Source organism: Clavelina lepadiformis, chromosome 6 (assembly GCF_947623445.1).
Source record: "Clavelina lepadiformis chromosome 6, kaClaLepa1.1, whole genome shotgun sequence".
Classification (NCBI taxonomy): Eukaryota; Metazoa; Chordata; class Ascidiacea; order Aplousobranchia; family Clavelinidae; genus Clavelina; species Clavelina lepadiformis.
In genome coordinates this window covers 17198353-17221542 of record NC_135245.1, presented here as the reverse complement: position 1 = coordinate 17221542, position 23190 = coordinate 17198353, and the positions used below count along the sequence as shown (strand labels likewise).

The 23190-nt window shown below is 34.9% G+C and overlaps 1 protein-coding gene across 1 annotated transcript in view; it reads right to left on the bottom strand.

The window, feature by feature from the left end:
* The window catches only part of LOC143463537 (uncharacterized), an 84571-nt gene that overhangs the window by 40696 nt on the left and 20685 nt on the right, over positions 1-23190 (bottom strand). The window lies entirely within an intron of this gene.

The window sequence follows — 23190 nt, the reverse complement described above, 5'->3', positions numbered from 1 at the left end:
GCAAAATGTTCCAACGAAAATCATGTGTAGGCCAAGTGATATATTTCGTGACACAATAACTTAGTTTTCTTTAAAATTCGTTGCTGGTTTTATCTTGTGCAATAACAGAAAAAATAATTGCTGCCCTCATTAAGACGTCATAAACCTAATAAACATCATCTGTCATATCGCATCCATTTTTGTTTTGTGAGTTTTACTTTGCTTTTAATGACGTGATAATTTGGCACCATCGCAAATCTTTGTGCTGCACACTGTGGTCAACCAAGTTTGATAGATTTCTGAACATGCTACAACGGAATAGGACTTTCATTACTGTTACAGATATGCATTGCATTGTGTTTGTCTTTTGCGAATGACATCGCCATGCTTATTGCTTAGTAGCAACATAAGTAGCAGAGACGGTATTTCCAAAGAAAAATATAACCAATATGTCATAGATATCATTTTCCCTATAATTAAGATAAATGCAAAATTTCCTAACAGCGAACGACGCCAGTGCACTGTTAAATGTACATGTTTGATAGCTTTTATGGCTCGGGTTCCAAATAGCGACTGTCAGAACAGCGACTATCAATAGAGCGACCACACGACAGCGATTCATTTAAAACAGCGACTGTCAATAGAGCGACTACACGACAGCGATTCATTTAAAACAGCGACTGCCACAACAGCGACCTCACTTCTTTTATTAAATCAAAGGCTTACGCGCACACGCACTTCCATCCCCCACACCTCTCTACACACGTATGCACGCAGAAACAGGCAAATACTGCGTAGTGAAAGATTGAAACCAAAAGGGACTTTAAAACAACATTTTATTTGGACTATCCATAGTCACATGAAGTCACATCATTTAAAAAGCAATAAAATAAAATAAAAATGCAATAAAAATGCAATAAAAATGCAATAAAAATCAAGACACGTTTATTTCTAAATTGCGAGCAAGGGCTCGAAGGAACTGCCGCAGATCATACTGGCCTCGATTTTGCTGTACAACAGTGATTCGTGTGTTCATTGTCACGTATCTTTTCATTCGCTGAGTCAGGTCTCTGCCTTGTAGTAGCTGGGTTCGGTTTGCCCGTTGAAGGGCTTCCTCCCGTCTTAAAGCTTCGATGAATCGAAAGATGGAAGGATGATGAGTTTCCGTTGATCCCTGAAACGCATTGTGCCAACTCTCTAGCTGGTTGTTGGTTCGTGGCAGTCCCGCATCTTGTCTGGCTTTCACACTCCACATATGGAAGAGGAAGAGCAGATTTGTGGAAGAGCCAACAGCTGCTGCAACTTCTTCATTAACTTCGGTCAATGCATCCTGCACGATTCTTCGTGGTGGTTCCCGTGTTCTTACTGCAGCTGTTTTTACACTGTTTTCAACTCTCCTGGCTGCCACTTCCGTAGAGTTTGGTGGATGCGTGTGGACGCCACTGCTCACTGGGGGTTGTTGTTGCTCACGATACTGAAGGCTTGTCGTTAGGCGACCTTTACAACCTGTTTTAGCACATCTCCAATTGATTGTATTTAACTTTGTTTTGTCTTTCCTGTACAAAAAGCCTTCATAACTTATCATGTCACTTCCTTTTCTTGAAATTATAAAATCCATTGGGGCAAATTTTTCAAACGACCTTAAAATTAATGTGACACGTCATAGTGTTGCCTTCCATTTATAAATGCCTCATTCGACTCAGTGAATTCAACTCAGTGAACACGAGTTAAGTCTAGGCTTACCATACGTCCCGTTTTAGCCGGGACAGTCCCGCTTTTAAAGGCTTTGTCCCGGCGTTCCGATCAGTCAACTAAAAGTCCCGCTTTGGCATTTACTGACTACCCACAACATTTACCCACACTACACGAATATTAGCATGATGTGATTGGTTTGTTTAGCGGCTAACAGTGGTTCTCAACCTTCTGATCTTGGCGGACCCCTTTTGCTGCTGTCAAAGCAGTGGCGGACCCCTGAAGTTTAAGCAAACTAAGGGTTCCGAAACTGCACTTAAATGTTTCTTTGCTTAGTTTTACTTAATAGTCTTGGTGCACAACTGCGCTATTCATTCAAAATAACATCAAACTATGCGGATATTTTTACTTAAAATCACTGTATCCAGCTGTCTTCTCGTATAATCCGCAATCTAGTGTATCACAATAGGCCTTCCCTGCGGGTGATAAATTTCAATAAGCTTTTGTATTGTCCCATCACAATAGGCAATTAAGCAAATGTTCAAGTCTATTTCAAAAAGCAATGATAAACAACAAAAAAATTTGGAAAAATGGAAAGCCTAGTTAAGTCGCTATCATAACAGTCGCTGTTTTAATGCGGTCGGCATTTAGACAATCGCTGTTTGGAATGTCGCTCACTTGATTACGTCGCTATTATGAAGTCGCCATTATGACAGTCGCTGTTTTGACAGTCGCTATCCTGCCTGGATGCCAGCTTTTATATGTACCATGTCAAAATATCAACAACTTGCGAATGGAACACCCCCTCAAAAATTTCCTACATTCGCCCTGATCTCATTGAATTGAATTGCTGGCGCATTCAAACTTTTAAATAATAATTAGTAGTAAACAATTTCAGTTTTTGATGAAAATATCCCCCCACACCCCCAAAAAAACATTTATCTTCAGGCATTTTCAAAGCTTTCAACAGAGATGAAACAAGGTTTTGGATACAGATTAGTCATTGTTCAGTCCAACAAAACCAATTCATGTATAAACTGATTACTGTTTTACAAAAAAAAGTAATTATGACTGTAATAATTTTTTAATGATTGCCAAACTTGGAAAACTGTAAATTTGTAAGCTGTAAATTTGCAAGTAAATTTGCATTTTAAAAATGACAATACTTAGAAATTTTTACATACCAGATTCCTACATCAATTGAAATCCAGAAAAATGATCAAATGGGTCAGTGCGAAACATAATGTTCAGTAAGTTTGAGTTGGATGAAAAATTTTTTGGAAGAACGTTTCCACAAAGTTTAGCTGAAAGCTGAACATAGTTTGAAACAGAGTTACTTCAAAGCCATGTAATTAGGAATCACAACGTTTTAAACAAAACAAGTCAACACTGACTGTGGTTCTAACTTTCCCTTCATACACAAGGCCCAGTGAGTTAATGTCAGCACAATCTAAAACTATTTATACCTCATTCCCTTGATCAAATAATTGTACCCAGTCAAATGGACAATCGTTTTTCTCAGGCTCTCCATCTGCATCTCTACTCACTTCAATCACAAAAGCAGTAAAAAAGACATGTATAACCTGGAAACAAAAATTTCATGTTTCAGTTCTAATGATAAAATTAGCACCAAAAAAAAGATTATGAATAACCAAACTCTGATCCAAACACGAGGAATTTTTAGCAAACACACCAATAACAATGTTTAACGAAATTGAAAAATTGCACCATGAAAAGCTGCAGATTTTCAATGGTTTGTGTGTGACTCTCTTTTTTACGTGAATGAAGAAAGTATGTCTGTGACACAGTGGCTGGTGTTAAAGCTGGTATGCTGAAGTGTTGGAGTTTGAATGCAGTCTATGTCTGGTTGTTTCTTCAAATTTATCTTTGAAATATTTAATTAAAAAAGGACAAGTTTGGGTATGATTGGATTAGTTTGAAGTTACTTTATGTTTAGAAAAAATTGTAGGCTATGCCATTTTAAAATGGAAATTAGCATATGTTCTAATTCACAGCTTAGTCTAGTAATTTTGTCATAAGAAGCATGACTTTAGGCCTGAAGGGATTAGTTTCCGATAAATTTTTACTTTGGAAAAATTAGAATGACATTTTGAGTTGAAAATTAGCACGTCAGACAAGCAATTGGTGTTTACCAAAAAGTAAGTGTTTACTTCAACTGCCTACCTAACTACTCAACTACGAAGCCGAAAAATCAATTTTTACAATACAGTATTAGTTAAAAAGAATTATTAACTAAGTAACCAAACAATGTGATATATATATATGTTCAAATCTTTATTCGGCCAACAAATCCAGCCAATTAGACAAAGCTTAACTTCAATACCCAACATCATATTTCAAAGACATGGTCTTGGTTGTGTCTACCTACTGTAAATCATAATCTAAATTCAGTTATTGAGTTAATCAAGTGATCTGTAATATACCCTGTGAAATTAATCATAGCATGAAGTAAAGTTTAGAGTATTTATGATTTATAGTATTTTAAACGGCATTGTGCTCTTTTACTGTTAGACAAACTGTACACAAAAATAAAATATATTACCAGAAAAAATATTAAAGAAAAATAAATTTGAAAACATTTACTTTTCCAACAACAGTTGAAATTGTAGCTTCACATAAGTGATTGGCACTATAGTTAGATGGGTAATTTGGTGACTGCAGAATGCCGGTCTCTAGATTAAGCGTCGACGTGACGTCGCAGATTGAAAATGTCGATGTATCTGAAATCAAAACATCAAAAGACTTCTAAAAACCTTGAAATAATCACATTAAAATTATTGAGTACGGTGACTGACTACTTACTTCAAAGTTTAGTAAAAATTCAAACTTCTTGTAGAGAGTTGAATTAAATATTTACTGTTGCGGCTACTGCCAACAAAAATTTGATTAACACAAAGCTAAAACTAGGGCAAGGTTACTTACCTACACAACCTCCATTTAATTCCACTGTCCCGTTAGTACATTCACATCTGTAAAAGTAACATGTCACATGAACAGATGTATGAAGTGATAAAATACGTCAGGTATTGAGTCTCAGTTGGTATGATAAAATATTCACCTAAATGTACCCTCTTCATTCACACAACGTGAGTTAGTTTTGTTTCCGCAATTGTGAGTGTCTTCCATACATTCATCAATGTCAATGCAGTCATTCGAACCCGGTAGGTCTTTTTCGAAACCATTAAAGCAAGAGCATAGCACACCATTCACAATGGGTTGACATTTTTGTGTACAGTTTCCAGGACAGTTGTCAATATATATGCAGCCAATTTCGTTTCCTATATAGCAAGAAGTGAAAATGGGCCAGTATTATGCCCTATTTTAATTATAAAATATGCGTGTCTGCAGTCTTACACAAACCGCATAACACTTCCATGCGTATCTTGGGAGCAATAGTAGGTTGGGGGCTTCGTACGTTGTACAATTCATGTATTCCATTATCGATTTGTTGTCGGTTATAACAGTGATATTTGAATATTTTAATCTATTACCTATTATGACTAGTTCGCAAGTTAACGTAGCCTATATCAAAAAAAAATGTATGACCCACTTTAAGTACCATTTCAAGTAACAGTAACTTGTCCATAATATAACTAACAAATAAGATCTTTGCTATTTAAACACTTATCCGATTTTTGTTTAACATGAATAATCTAAAACGTTGTGCAGGCAACTACCAGATCTGTACACATAGCAAATGGTATCATTCCGTTTTGAAGCTAGTTAAAAAAGGTATCAAAAATGAATTTGCAGTGTGATCAATTAAAGTAATTGTGCTTGGTATCTGATTTAATCAGTTGCTTGACCTTGTACTATAAAATCATCAAACATTTACACAAATCAAAGATTTAATTTACATCACGTTGTTTGAAGTCTGAAGGAACCATATAGTCCGACGACAAATAAGCGGAGCCACAAAATACCAGTTGGATCAAATTCGGATAGCTCTCAGTCGTGAGCTAATCCAGCACATAAAACACAATCACACGCCAATGCCATAAATTTTCTTAGGGGCTTACAAAACAATAAAAGTTTGATATGAAACAAAAACACTAGAACCTGGGTAGATACAGTTACACTAATTGCAGACGAAAAACTATTATCATTCTCAATGCAAGACAGAATCAATCTTAAACGATGTGAATCTTTCTAACTGATACACTACGCCAGACTAGTGTGAAGTGTCTTCATTGTCCTTGTATTTAAAATGATGACCAATGTTGAATTGCTGGCTGATAAAGATGAGTTTCATATTTGCATTTTTTGTAAAACTTTTTAGTGACTGTCTGAAGAAATTCTGAAGTGTGTTTCTAAGCATAATTCAAACGTTTATGTTTCTCTAAGCATAATTTACTTACATATCTAACATAGCAATTTTCAGGTTTTTTTGTTTATTCACAAAGGCATGATTTCTACGCCGATGACATCACATGTCGATAGTTCCAGTTTGATTTTCAAAAATTTTGTGAAACCAAAATATTGTTACGCTTGTTATTAAAATGACTCCTACCCATTGATCCATCTGGACAATCGCCACATTCTCGACCCTTTGGAGTGTCTGTACAACTAACCCCAGAAAAACAGCGAGATACGGCGCAAGTATTTCCAAAGACATTACAGTGTTTGCCAAGCCATGGTCCTTCACATACACAACCAGCCGTCTGCAAAAAATAAAAATAAATAAATGTATGTATGAATAAAAACATTTCAAAGGATTTAAATAGAACCTTTCCACAAACAATGGTCTCAACTCGTCCAGGCATAAAATTGCCTGAAACCAACATGACTGTGCATTATTTATATTATAACGGATTTTTCTTCCTGCACAAACCTAAGCTGATAAGATGAAGCCTGAAAGTATGATTGTAAATGAAAGAACAATTTCATGGAAGTAAGTAATACATGACATCCTTCAAAATACCATCTACATTATAACTGTGATTTTTTATTAACCATATGATTTTACTCTGCTTTCGATACCAAAGTCTAGTCAGAGTCGAAATTGTTTGACAGAACTATTTAATTTAATAGAATGGCTCATTTAGTCACTCTTTTCTTACATTTTTTTGCCTCACTCCTTTTCCTGTTTAAAAGTTCTTTTTGTCTAAGCTTTCCTGCTTATGAACTGCCTTGGCATGGATACCCTTTTTTATATTTATGACTAACAGTTTACTCGGATTACAAACATGGCTCCAATATAGTTCGTTGAATAGCAATGTCAAACGTCCACAACAAACATTTTTTATGTTGTCTATGACCCAAACTTACCCAGAAGTATGTGCTTCCATTTGATACAACGTTTTCATAATTACACTTTCCATCATTTTCGCAGTAGCAAAACTTCACAGTAATTCGTAACGTTGTTATTCCAAATTTGCCATCATCTGCTTGGACCAGAAGTAAACCAGATGTTAGCACGGTTGTTGGAGTCCATTCCAAAACACCAGCTGAAAAAAGGATGGACATAATTAATTAACAACAGCGGTCTCTTAGTAAACGATTTTCTCATCTCATGTTCTAATTTTCCTCCATGGCTATTTTGGATATTACGCAAGCATTATTGGTTGGGGATTCGTGTTTTCATGATCTGTACCTGAACTGATTACAACATTTTCGATGGTAGATGAAGCAGATATCGAGAGAGTGACATCATCTCCATCTTCATCAGACACTTCAAGTATCAAAGTGGATACCTTACCAAGCTCAACTTGAAAACAGCCATCAACAAAATCTTGGGAGCTTGCTGATATATTCAATCGTGGAGGAATATTTGCTGAAATGCAATGTTAGAGTCATGAGTGTGATGTGCTTGCAATGCATTGGCAAGTAACCAAAATGAAAATCCGGCTCACCAATCAGGGAGTTCTCATCAGCTGCTCGCTGGCTCACCATCAAGGTATGCTGACCAATGTCAATTCTGTTGGTTACCAGGGTATCAAAAAGACACTGCGTATTAACTTCTCCATCTGTAGTGCAGCCTTCAAGAACTACACTAAAGTACGGTGCATTTCTTTCGTCTCGAACCAAATGCTCCAGAAATGGAGGTTCCTCTGGATTCATTGGATTGTAGGTTGAAAAATCATCTGATGCGTAACTGAATATACTTTCTGATTCATCAATTTTCCCTGGTAAAAAGTAAACAAAAAGTTATCTTTAGTTTACAACTCGATAAGTGTACCATTGTTGTATGTTCTTTGGCTTACCTCATAACTGATTTAATATCAAATTCGTTATTTCAAGATTTTAAGTTTTGGTCGTTTTTGCGATATTGCTAAATTGTTTATTTGATGATCATAAACTTACACGACTGCCCAAACTGATATATTTTTTCTTCTGATAATTTTCCATCCAAAATATCAAGGTCATTCGTGACCAGAAGATCCTTGTAGTCTAAAACAGTGCCATTTCGAAGTTCGAAGTCATCCTCTGCGATCCCAGACCATGCACCTTTCAAACAGAAATACGTAACTGAATAATTTCAAAAGTGTAGAAATATCAGTTAAGCTAAAAATAGCAATTTATAGACTGAAGCTACATTTTAAATCAGTATTACTCTCACTAACCATAAAAAGTCCATGCAAAATATATGATTGTAAAGATGACTTATCATAAAACAGATGGACTTCCTTTGCAATAAACATGAAATTAAGCGAGTTGGTCTATGATGAACTAACCCAATAAACCCTTTGAAATGTTTTGCAGTTGGGTCGGATTTGCTGTCACTTTCAGGTCAGATATAAACTGGAAAGCTGACACTTCAAAAGCATTCGTGCTGGGAAAGATGGCCAGGTAAGTTTTGTTGGTCACAGAGAGCGTAACATTTTCTACCATGATGTTCCCTGAAAACAACATTCAGTGTCATTTAGTGTAACAAACCTAGTTTCAGTGTTATTTCATGTCAACCTATTTCATGTCATAATAATGAGGTTTATGATATTTTGCATAGGTACAAACCAGCAGATCATAATATCTAAACATACTTTCGCTTAATCCTGTTTGGACAACACCGTTGACTTTAACAATAAACTTTGTCCCATCCGGATCACTTTCGTCAATTTCAAACTGAACCTGGGCAAATTACGAATCATTTTTTAATTTACATGACATTGGTAGTTGCTGACCTATCACATTTCACTTTGCTGAAATCATAGGCCTACAATTATGTCTTTCTCTTTCAAATGGAAAGATAATACAGTCAGACCTCGTTAATCCGGACCACTTTGTTTCATCAAAGAATGTCGGTTTAGCAGGGTATGCGGATTATCAGACAGTGAAAAATCAATCAATCTTGCAAATGTAGTATCGTGTTCAAAATGCATTATGCACCTTACTCGAATTCAAAGTACCGAAGTTCTGGCTGGACAGCAACTAAAATAAAATTATACTTTTTGTATGATCCAACCCAGTGTTGAACTCCAGAACCACCGTATTAAAGACGAATGCTCTAATACAGAAGTGACGAACATGCGGCCCGCAAATCGGTTTGACAACCGCTCTTGCATGGCGAAGCATTTCGGCGAGACCAGCAGTCTTGAACTGTCTTTGACCTGTTTCTAATCTTTGCGCAATGCGATATCAAAAGCTGATAGCACGATTGAGTCGTAGCAGTATGTTTTCAACAGATCGCCGCACTTAACTGATGTATTTTTTTGCGACCGTGGAAGCAGTTAAAAATCTGCCGAATGAAGCGGTTACGCTTCAATGCTAATTATTATGCAAAAATTTACAGGTTTTCTAAGTTGTTACTTGTTATTCTGTTAATTTGGGACTATAATTGGCAGTTTCTTTGTTATTTTTTATTATTCTATTCTTTGATACTGCGTTAAATAACTTCAGCTGTATGGTTCGCATTGGTTTTTTATTACTTTCGTTTGTTGTACAGTAATGTACTTTTAAATCAATAAAGATCGCAATATTATGCGTAGATAATCGACTATTGTTTTCGTCAACTAACTACTGTATCTAGGACAATCGTGAATCATTTTCTCTTCACTCTTAATAATCCAGTTTATCGGATTACATTGCTATTGATTTAGCACATTTGTTCCAAAACTTTTGTGTCGGAGTCGGACAGCGAGGTTTCCGGATCAAAGGGGTAAAATGCATAGGAAGAAATCCGTTCCTGGCAGTTTTGTGCCGGATAGAGGGGATTCCGGTTCATCGGAGTCCGGATTAACGAGGTCTCACTGTACATTATCCTATTACCGCATTTCATATTTAAAATAACTTGCAATGTGACATTCTTATAGGCAGAAATTATGTGTTGCAGTGCTTTTATGTTGATAAAAAGTGTCAAATTCACGTCCACAAGAAAACCTACTGTTCCGGATGTACTATCCTTCATAGCAAATGCTGAAAAAGCAGTTGCTCCTGTTTCTTCCCCATTATTATTTACAACTCGTTCCATACGTGCTTGGATGATGAAATCAGAAGAATAAAGCAGATAATATTCTCCGAGACCATTAAAAGTATAAGGAACTTCATCGAAAGTTAAACAATGAGGATCTCCAAGGCCCCAACCTAAGAAAATGAATGCAAAAGTGAAAATAAGGTGTGCCATTCTTTGTGTTGATTTAAGAGAATATACATTGTATTTCCATTGAGATTACAAATAATGCAATGTCGATGGTAGGGAGAAAAATGTGCTTCCAATAAATTCAGTGGTACTTGACTTGCAGCGCTAGTGATTGCTTAACATTTTGTAAATGAAACTCAAACGAAAGCCAACAATAAGGATAAGTATTGAAAGTTTTGAACACAATTCCTTTATCCAAAACATTTAATTTTTTTAATTCTTACTGAATCTAGGAGGTACATATAACTCAGCGGAAGGCCTAGGTCTTCTCTGTGTATAAAAATCACAAAAGATTGGAATCGAACTATCAACACAGCATCTACGACGAGGAATGAGATCTCCATCTAAAAAAAAGTTTCTCATTAATTTGTATAAAATATTTCAACTTGACCAGAACAGATTACAATAACTTCAGCAAAGATATTACTCTACTACTACTACCCTACTCCATCACATTAGTTACCAACCTAGTGCCTTTGTATAAGTATAATCATCGATGTTGAAACGTGAAATTTGAAAGCGTTCAATTCGACTGGCAAACGGGCCATAAATAATCCCAAAATTTTTGTGGTAACAACATCGTTGAAATGGCAAACCTCTTATTAAATGTGGAAAACTTCGTTGAAAGCAAAATGTACCTAACAAGCATAATTATTTTACAATTTAATGATTTTTTGCATAGTTTATTGTTCGTTGCAGATTTGAAAGTGTACAGTATAAAAGTATGGTACCAAGAAAGTTTGAAACTCATGTAGAATACAGAAGGATTTCTCTATGGACTACTGCACTACAGTGGCAGAAGCTTGAGTGCCCTGATTAAATGTTTGAGCTACACTGAAGATTTTATTTCCAAGAAGATGGTCATATCGAGTCTGATTGAAAGTAAGAGCTCAGACAAAAAAGTGGTCGAAAACAGAAAACCAAGAATACGCAAGTAAACATGGAATACATTCAAGTTTTAAGTATAGATGTCCACTTAAAGGCAAGCAACATTCTCCCATGTAATCGGAAACTCATCGATTATGCATTTGCTACGTGTTCGTGGAGGTAACTGGGGATAGCGCAGCGTACTTGTACTCTTATCTGCTCACAAATCTGACAAATGCCAACAATTAGAAACTGAAATATCTTTTTTGTAACAACAATGAAATATGAACTAGTTGAAGAAGCGTAAAATGCTATCACTTGGAAATTTTAGTTATCTCTTCAGCAAAGCGCCGTACTGGCTCTGGGACTGTTCAGCAGGTTGATGAGTGGAATCTTTTCTACTCTAACATCAACATAACAGTTTCTGCCCAAACAGTTCTGGGAATACTTACAAGTCTCCAGCTGTCGAATGGTGTAGATAAATGGATTCTTTTCGGAGGTCGAATGTATATGTTGAAGCTAAAGTTGAAGGGACAAATCTTGTTGTGTATACGGGTATGTGTCTCAAATTCAACATCACAATATCACTAGTTGATGGATGAAGTTGAGGCTACCCTGCAAAGAGTAGCCGCCCAATGAACCTACACTTCTATCGGAAGACCTTAATGCACAAGTTGAAACCGATGACCGCACATGGAAGGGTATGACCGGAACATATGATCATGAATACCTTATTCAGAATGTAAGTTGTTTCTTACACCTATGCTGCAACAATGGTCATAGTAACATGAGGACCTTTTCCGACACTGAAATGTGCGTAGGTATATCTAGTATGTGGATGGTTGCTGATCAATTTTGTATCGTTTCAGCCAATCTTTTTCTGTCTGTAGTGGACGTTCTATAGTTAAAAGCTATTTACCGATCACCAACTGTTGTCAGCAACCTGTGTCTTTTAGAACCCCTAACACTCTCAGAATGTCATAAAACCAACTGGTCTCATAAAATCAAGTGGGAGACTTTACCAAAGAAGAATGTAAAGAAAGACCTTTGCGGACAACATGTCATCCAAGCTTAAGGAACTTTCTGAGTGTACAATGGACATTTAGGGGCAATGCTTTCCAGGATTTGATAGCAGTATGTGTGGGCAAAAACGGCTTGATGGGCAAGGAATTGTGAAAAAAAAAGCATGGTGGAATCAAGAAGTTAATGAAGTTATTCGCGCAAAGACGGTCTACAAAGCCTGGCTCAATGACAGGTCGTTGTCTGCTTTGCGAGCTCAGTACATTGATAAAATAAAAATTGATAAAAATAAAAGTTTGGCAAATAAAATACATTTTACAGTATCATAGAAAAAATTCAAACGTTGGTGTGTTGTTATTCAGTACATTTGTATACCCATACACAAGCAAAATTATACTATACATCACAAAATCATACCTTCGTCTAGGAGCCATTCTGATATATTGTAGCCAGAAGGGGATAAAGAAAATTCAATGGAGGCAACAAAGCGGCGATCACGTAAAACTGCAAATAATGTAGAAGGACAAGAAAGAATTGTGTTCCACCAAATCGGTGTCCATCCATCAGCCAAATCATTTAAATACCAGTTCCAACAATCCTCATGAGCTTGGTTTAAAACGGGGGTTAAATCATAAAAAAACGTCCCTCTAAGAAGCCCATCTGTGAAATTTAAAAAGTAAAAGGTTTTGTTGCAATAAAATACATACAATGTATATTGTGCATGATTGGTGTAGGAATCTTTATCCACAGACAAAGGAAATTCTTGCAAGAGTTACAGAAAACTTCACTTGAGAAAAGTTCATCTGTGTGCATTGCATGATATTTTGCTTTTTCACCTTGGTGCTGTCCACCAAAGCCATTAAACAAGAGCAATAAAAGTTCATGATTTTTCCACGTGTTTACTATAGATATAGGATGGGAGCACAGTGGGTTAAAAATTTCAGGACAGATTTTAAAAAAATTGGATTTTTCCAAAGCAGATAATAAAAAGTTGGAAACAATTACACAAGAAATTAGCTAAATGAAATAGCTTAGCCAGAAATAAACAAATTGCATAAAGTTCTACAGAAAGTTGTCAAATCGGATAAATTCAATTAAGAAAATGAAAAGGTTGGAATTTGCCATAACAGAAACTAATCCATACAGATATTCTAAAGAGGAATCAACCGAATTGGATAATGTCATACAAGAGAATACAAGGCAGTGTAAAATACAAGTACAAAACTATTAACTAGTAGTTGGCCAGCCAATTTCAAGACAAACAAAAATATTAAAGCGGATGTTCTAGACTCTACAGGTGATAAATTTTCCTAGCCAGGTCCCGCTTCCACACGCAGTAGGACATAACAGTTGCAAATTTGAAAATATCGCCAAAGGTTTGAATGATCCATTGAAACATAGTGAGTAGCATTAAATTACGCTTTTTAAGCCGATACGCCGAAAATCATTAAAGTAACTTTTACATTTAAAGTCTTAACTTCTTAACGAATTGCCCAATGAAATTGTTATTTTACACGATTACTGGCATTGACTGTTGCCATCAATTGTTAAAATTTCATAACAACACATTAAAACATAAAGGAGTTATTATATGCCAAAAGGTAGCTATTTGCAAAAGTTTTTGGCAGCTTCCAGTTGAAGTACTATAGCCATGTAATTAACATAAAAATAGCGATTGTATCATTTTTGTTCAGTATAAATATATTATGGTTTAAAATTTGAAAATTTCGCCTAAGGGTTGAATGATTTGTTGAAATATAGGGAATAACATTATATTACACGCTTTGGACGAAAATGCCAAAAAACATTAAAGTAACCTTTGCATTTAGAGTCATAACTTCTTAGCGTTTTTTCAATGACTATATTTTTCTACATGAACACTGGCATTGACTGTTGTCACCAATTGTTAAAATTTCTTCACAAAATCTGAAAGCATAATGGTGTTATTAGATGCCGAAACGTGGTTATTTTCAAGAGGTTTTGGCAATTTCCAAATGAAGTAGTCATGTGATTGATCTGAAAACAACTGAATATGTTGCCTACACACAGACTAATGACTTTATGCAATAAAATTAAATATGGTCTTAAAATTATCGTGGTAATTTTTGTCAAAAAATTAACTTCCGGTTAAAAATTTTGAATGGAAAATTTTTTTCTGATTTGCCCCTAAACATGCCACAAACCTGTGAAGTTTAAAGAAATTTGACGCAAAAACTGCCTAAATATTAAGGTTTAAAAAATTCAAATGTGGGGAATCCCTTTTTAACTTTATCTAAAAGAAAAAGTAAGTGCATTTAAACTTTACATCTTTAAAAGATGTGTGTCTGCTAGAAGCAGCTTTGCTTAAAGTTACAAAATAAGTAAAAAAAATTACATTCAAAATCTAAAATTTTGCTTTAAGCCAAATTTCGGGCTGTTTTTCTCAGATCACATGACTTAATGTAGGTATTCATCCTTGCTTGGGTGAAGAGTAAACAGGTGAAAATACGAACAAAGCTTGATTGTTGTATAGTGAACACTTTTAGAGTAACGTTAAAGTATTAATTGGGATTGTAGAGGCGTTTTCTTACAGGTATGGTCACATCATCAAATAATTTTTTATCAACACATTCAATGACCATGCTAATTATTTCCATAAAGTTTGACAAAATTATCTAAACGCAACAAAAAGTTATGCAAGAAAAAGTGATTTTTTCGAGATATCCCAGGTACCCCTCATAAACTGCCCTATATTACCTTACCATGTCACCAGATGTAATTGTCTTTAAAATGGTAAATTGGGGAGTAATGTAGCTGTCCATCACCAAAGTTTGAACAGAAAGCAACAAGTGACAAAAGAGTTATTAAGTGTTTAATAGTGCCTAAATTTGAAGGTTTTTGAGGATTTCTCAAAAACTTAGTCATGTGATCATGGTCATTTATCAATCAGTGCGAGATTTTTTTAAACCTCACCCACATACCAAATTTCAAAATCATCCGATGTTACTTACATGAGTTATAGAGGCCGAAAAAATGCAGAGGAAAGGAAGATGAACGCGTAAAACAATAAATAAATCTTCTATTTCGATCGGTAATTAACCAAGAATTTTAAGAAAACATACAACAAGAAAATACACAACATGAAACCAACATGCTGATTGCACCTAAAATATTCATATGAATTAATTTCTGTTCTGGCACACTCCACCTTTTTGCTTTCTTGTTTAGATACTTTCAGTATATTAATTTCTTGTGCAATTGTTTCCAGTTTTTATTATCCTGTTTGGAAAATTTCAATTTACTTAAATCTGTACCAGAGTTCCATACACTATCTATCAGAGCAGCAAAAAAACCATAAGACCAGAGTAATTTCAATAAGCAAGCATCACGGTAAACCAGACGATCAGACCATTACATCGCCAAGTAGACCACACATCACCATAGTGGTTACAGTTATTATGACTGGTCATAACTCATAACACTTACTTGAAAACTGAAGCACTTCATTAGGTTGATAATTTCCAGCAAATAGAACAACTGGTGAACCGGTACCAACTGTATAACCAATCAAGGCATTTTCAACTGGTCGCAAGTCCACACCAGCTGGATACAACATGTCACCATAGACATAAAACAAATATGTCCTCACATAGTCAGTAGCTAATATTGCTTGAAATGTGCAGGGCTGAAAGAAAAGTTTTTAAATTCACATTTTAAAATCGCTTAATTGTATGGTGAAAATTCAAAATGAAACCTTTAAAACCACAGTAAAAAACTCCTCTTACAAATGATTCAAAGAAATCAGTTTGACGGTTGTAGGGATCCGCAACAACCACTTTGTACCAAGTTGCTTTAAAAATAAGCGTTGGATTAAAATCATTAACTTCATACAAATATTGCAGCCAATCTTTTATTTTCATAACAATAAGCATATCTGTGTCGGTTCCAGAAATAATTGCACCAGTTGCAGGATTGATTTGATAAAGCTGAAAAATATGGCAAAAATTGATAGTGCTTAAAAAAAGGTTAACATGTTTAAACCTTTATGTTAATCATATATAAATCTTGTGTACTAATTCTATTTAAACATACTACTAACTTGATAGCAAAGTTGTCCAGTTTTTCTATCAGATCTACCAACAGGTTGAAAACTCTCCCAGAATGGAGCTATAACAGCAATTGAACCAAAATCATTTGCATCAGGAGGCGAACTAAAATACGTATCAGCAATAACAGAACTAATGTCTCCAAGAGCAATAACACCATAAGCAAAAAGTTGGAGTTTTGAAAAGGACTGGTCACCGAATGGAATTCGTTTTCCTTGGCCAAGCCTATAGTAGACATGTATGTTAAGATACATTGCCAAATAAACAAAATAAAATGTAATCTCACAGCTTTTTACTTACTGTATTGGCTCAGACATGCTCACGCCCATATCACCTCCTATGACTTCCAAATCTCCAGCCTCTTCACAAAATGGAAGCAAGTGTTGAGAAAATGAAATATCTGTTTCGAGAAACCCGATTTACAAAAGCTTTCCTTGACCATTTAATAAAAATTAATATCTATTTATTTTTAAACTGTTTTGTTATCTAAACATAATTATGAAATCTAGTAACATGTGATAATGCAGAAATGTTAAAGTTAACAATTTGGTGATTGTTGTCATATAGAAAGTATTTATCACAGAACCGAACATTTACTATGCAAACAAAAGTATGCAAAGTATATGCTTAAGTTACTGACTCAGACTTCCTTGCAAACCCAGCTAGCCTATTTATGTGCAATTTTCGATCAAACATATTGACTGTGTGACTTTATACATTTTTGTAGTCTTGCCCAAATTTAGAACTGTGCTGGAGGACAACGCATCGTTTATGATCAAGGGCATAACGACAATAGCGACAATTCAGTAATAAACCTAGGTAACATTATCACAAGTCTGCCGCTCTAATTGCTCTGTCAGCGAACTGCACACTTAAGATATACGAAATATCAAGTATACTATACAGTAAACTGTATACAGTGGCGAAAAAGTGTAGTGCAACCACAAAACCAAAAAAGTTATTCTACAGTTTTTGTTAGGGTGTTTAGTTGTTGTCTTCATGATTACCCAAGCCTGACCGACTTCACTGTGTGTTGTCAAGTTGTAATGAGCAAGCCAAGCAAAAAACTAACCTTCAGAATTGTGTTCCAATGAATTCCTAACACTTCTAATGCAGCATTGCTAATTATTTTCTACACTAAACTAAAAGGGCACTTACACCAGTATATCTCAGCCTAAAATGAGGGTCTTGGAAGATCAAACAAAATAATTTCAATATTCTAGAAATGTTTAAAGTCACTTTGCATTGTTAGCATATATGACATTCATCACAGCAATCTTAGCTTACATGAACATGCAAATCCATTTCCTATGTAACCTTCAAAACACTCACAAACAGGAGAACCATCAGTGCTCGTGCATGTAGCATATTCATCACATGGATTGGAAGCACACCCGTCTACAACTAAACAAAAAATTTTGTACATGAATAAGTTTTCTATTAGATAGCCTACAAAGATTAACACCTACAATTATCATTCAAAAATATCATTCATTAGGTTCATTCATGAAACGCAGTTTTGAAAACAAGTTTATTTTTGTTATTTCCGATTTTCACATATAATCAAAGGGTTACTTGGAAACTGTAAGCTCTTCCTCTAACTGCTTTCAACAAATCAATTTGAAAAAAATCTTTGCAAATAAGACAAAAAGTCCATTTTGAGAAAAACTATGAAAGAATTGATATTCTAATGTTGAGATGTACTTCAACATAATCAGCGAAATAAAAATGACACCGTGTTTCTATTTTACCAAGTAGAAGGAAAAATTTTTTATTAAAGAATGATTTTCTACAAAATCACAATCTGCAAAGTTTGATACTTAATATCAAATAAACAATTCGACTATCAATCAATCATTTTATTTTTCGTCAAAGCGAGGTGGGGACGAAAAATCAAGCCAGTTGTTACTAACATGCGCCAATGAACAGGAAAAAGTGACAAAGACGAAAAAGCTTAAAACGTGCTCAAGAGAAATAACGTTAATATTTGCTGGTAACAACTAGCACGGCCACTAAACCTATAATTAGTTAAATCCATAAAACGTAAGTTGAAAAAGCGAAAATTAAGCAGACGAGCAGGTGGTGTGTTCAAGCAACTGATGAATAAAAATTGCTTCAATGCTGTACATCATCCAGTTGTCTCACATCTCATTGCAACTTTTGATTTTGTACATATACTTAATATGCAAAGTTAGTCTAAAAGTAAATAACTTATCTTCACTGTGGTTTGTACGTCAACCAGTGATCAACAGCGGTGTGTACAAATACAATGTTTCATGAAATTATCAAACCAACAAATTAATACACGCATGCTTTAAATTAAGCAAGTTGAGAATACCTTGGCACGAAATATATGCATTTCCTGTGAAACCTTCAGGGCAATCACAATAATAAGAACCATCAGTGTCCGTGCAGGTTGCATTAACTCCACATGGATCAGAAGCACATCCAACCCCAACTAAGCAAAACATATTTTAAATGGATTAAAATGAAAGCATAAAAACATACTAAAGATGCAATAAAGAGAGAATTAACACGCACTGAAAAATAAATTTTACATAAGTTTATTCCTGAGGTATTTCGAGTTTTGATTCATTACGCCTGGGTATAGCTGCTGTAAATTAATCTAACAGTGTTTATGTAGAATTTAACGAATGCACATGTACTGGTATCAACAAAACATTGATTTCTCAGCCAAACAACATTGAAAACGACACTATTCAGCCTAGAGAAAGAGTGTCCAAATCATATACACAGACATGATAAGTTACAGTTGTTCTATTATGGAAAACCATCACTTTTTTACAAGAAGATTCAGTTACACATGAACAACTTACATATATCATGCAAATGATTTTTTTTACACTTTAATTCCGCAGCGACTTTGTTTGGATGCAAGATGCTATACAGACATAGATGCAATACAGCAAGTAGGCTATAGAAAATGGAGTGGTTAGTATTTCTATCAGATGAGATCTGCCATCCAGTGGATGACGGGCGCTTTAGTGTTATATATTGCTGAGCAGCACAGACTTTGCGCTTGTAATCGGTGGCGGACCCAGGATTTGATGCGTAGGGAGACAGTTACGTCATCGCTAGCTAATTACGGAGAATGACTTACTGTTGGATAACAAGCATAGAAACGGATAGAAATATTTTATTTGGGAACTTAGTTGCTTTCTAAAGAGATAAAACAAAGCTTCTGAATGCATGTATAGGCCGAAACACCAACTTACGGCAGCACAGACGAAATACGTTTATTGCATACCGCTTAAACACACATATCATGTCATGGCATAGAAATCTGAAGTCCTGGATCAAATCCTATCTAACATTAAGTAAAAACATCGGTTAATCGCATACCGCTTAAAGGATTACGTCATATTATGGCATAAGGTTTTGTCTCATTTGCTGCTTTTGATGGATTAATTGCATATTTTCGTGAGCAAAATATTCCAACGAAAAACATGTGTAAGTCATGTACTATGTGACGTAATAACTTAGTTTTCTTTTAGATTCGTCTCTGGTTTTCTTCCTCTGGAATAACAAGCAAAATAATTGCTGTCCTCATTAAGTCATCATAAACCCCATTATCATCATCTGTCATATCGCATCCGTTTTCGTTTTGTGTGTTTTACTATGCTTTTAATGACATGATAATTTGGCACCATTGCAAATCTTTATGCTGCACAGTGTGGTCAACCAAGTTTGATAGATTTCTGCACATGCTACAAGGGAATAAGACTTTCATTACTGTTACAGGTATGCATTGCATTGTGTTTGTCTTTTTTCTGAAATCTTTAGCGAAACGATAATGCCATGCTTTTGCTTAGTGGTAGCATAAGTAGCAGAGACGCCATTTGCGAAGAAAATTTTAACAAATATGTCATAAATATCATTCCCTATAATTAAGATAATTGCAAAATTTCCTAACATCGAATGACACTAGTGCTCTATTAAATGTACATGTTTGACAGGTTTTGTATGTACCATAATAACGATTAAAATTAAACTAAAAGTATGGAAAAAAATTTAAAACTCTCAAACCTATTGTCCACTGCAATCGAAATCCTTTAAATGATACAGAAAAGTCACTTGTAAAGGTAATGGTCAAGGAGTTTGTGAAAAACGAACGATGCTCTGGAAGTGCACTTCCACACAGCGGACCAAGAGACTGCAAAATATATGATCATCATTAGGTGTGATACAATCAGTACAAGATAAGTCATATACACATGCATAATTGTATCTCTGCGACTATGTGAATATTTGAAGAGATCAGTTAGTGTTTAGGAAATAATAAATAACTTCAATGAAATCGTTTTAAATATGTAAACGGTGGTAAAGAATAGTATTGAACCAAAAAGTCAACCAACTAGTAGACCATTTCAAAAACTGACTTCTAACATTCACGAACCAGAATCAACTTTGTAAAACGCCTTTTAGAAACTTTAAAAATTGTTACAGTCAATGTTGCTAAGGTAAAAACTCCAATCATTAATTTCCTAACACAACAATTAGCTCCTTTTCACTTTCTGTACAAACTACTGCCTCGTTGTGGCAGAGAAGTTTGGCTATGTCGATGGAATTTACCTCGATGATTGACACACAAATTCAATAGCATTTTTAACTGGGCACATGCTAAAGTTTTCTGGTAACGTCACCAACTGCTGCCTGCTGCTACTGAGTAGCGACCTGCTATTGGTGATTAGGTAATTGCTGATTAATGATTTAGATAGTCAGGATCGCAAACACAGAAGAACAGGATTCACTGTTGTAAAGCAGCCTGCTGCTTTTAAATAACACTCTGTTATTGTTTACCGCTCAGTAATTAACAGGCTGCTGTTTGGTGATGTGTAAAGCTATGCTGCTGTTCTTGACTTTATGGACAGCAGACTGTGATTTCTAGAGTAGCACCCTGATGATGGTTGCTGCTCTATAATTGACAGGCCTTGGTTGGTGATATAACACAAGGCTGCTGGTGGCGAGGTAATGAACAGCAGATTGTGATTGCTCGGATAAACTCTGCTATTGGTTGCTGTTAACAAATGTTAACAGATGTTAACAAAATTTTAAGGATCTTTCATTTATGAATTGAAAGAAAATCTACGAAAAAATAAGTCGTAAGAATGTTATATGTTATTATGGTATCTGATGTTGCAAGGAAGTGAAACGATATTCACCATGTGGCCATTTTGTTTATTGACAAAATATTTGTCATTGGCCTACTTTAAGTTTACCTTTCTGGTTTCTTCATTAAGTTCGACGCATTGTTTCACATATACGTAAGACAATGTCAGCAAACAAGTTTAATGTAAATTCAAGTTCAGTGTTAGATAATACCGCTTAGTTCTAATCTAAAACGTTTGAAGTTAGAAATGCTGTGTAAATTTTCCAAGCAGTTGAAAAATGTTCTCAAATCGACCAATATTCAGTACAACGAAAGCAATCAAGCAACACTTTTGTACAATACCTGATTTCCACCATCAGATCCATCTGTGATTTTAAGAGAGTCATAATTGCAAGAAATGTGTGATTCAAGTTGAAAATTGAGAAACGTAATTGTTATTACCTTTAGAAAATATACAATTCAATTTGTATTGTGATAACATCCAAACACATGAATAGATATCAAGTACTCTATCCTTTTATTTTTCACAACTCTCTTCCACTTAACTTAACTCAAAGTTGGTGAGTATCAGGCAAAATTACAATATTTTCTAAAACTTACATGGTCTGCTTCAGCCAAAATTGTAGCGGAACACACAACGCTATATGGATAATTGTTAGGAAAATTTGGTGAAGCCAAAAAACCACTCTCACCAGTTAGGTTACTGTTGCCAACATCACATATTGAAACTACGTAATAAATACAGACATTCCACAATGAATGTTAGATAAGAATCTTATCATACACAAAACTGGTAAAGTAAGTTAGTTTTATAGTGGTAAGTTAAATAGTTAATTAGCGGTAAGTGTTATTAAGTAACGAAAGTGTTTATTTAGAACAAAAAATGTGATTAAAATTTGATTTTATGTTCGTACAAATGTGTAGACTGACAACAAACTAACTTATATATATCATATTTCGTCTGCATACAAGCATTCGCACACAGACAACCAAAGATAAATTTTCGCACAACAAATGTTGTAATAAAATGAAGTAAAATCAATGTATATTTGCAAAGCATTAATTCATGCAAACCCTGCTTACTTGGACATAGACTTCTATTTTCTGCACATTCATAAGCATCTGAATAAAAAAGTTTCTTGTTACACACTGTCAAAAGTTAACAATACAAAGTCTGCAAATATTGTTACACACAATATAAATGTTAAAAAAAGTTGTTAAACATTGCAATACAATTCCAAAACCATATTCAATTCTAATTTTTATGCTTTCGTTGGCAATACTTTATGGGTTTTCAGTATTGCCTGTGGTGAACGTAAAATCTATTTACAAAAACAAACAAAACCGTTTTTAAGTTTTTAAGTATGTGAGAAAACACATAAAATTGAAATAATGCACTATTCAAATAATGATTTTAAACGGATTACCAAGATCGCTGTTTGCTTATTGTGGCATATTGCTTTAGTTTTGTTATTGTTGTTGTTATTTACATGACCTCAAACCCATTTAAAAAAAACATCATTCATTGTAGACACAAAACTTTCGGTGGAACGAACACTCTGAAAACGATAAAAGTGATATCTGAGAATGCAGAACTTAGCTCAAGTACCTCAGCGTGCCCATATCATGCTGTTGCCAGAAAAGAGACCCATTTCATTTCCTAATATAAGCCTAAACTATTCCTAACCACAAAACCTTGAAAGACAATATCGCGACTATACTAATACTTCCAACCATCAGTATTGCATGAAGTTGGGATCTTGGGGTCAAATATGTGCCTAATACTAACTAATAACAGAAATTCACAAATGTCTCAAAAA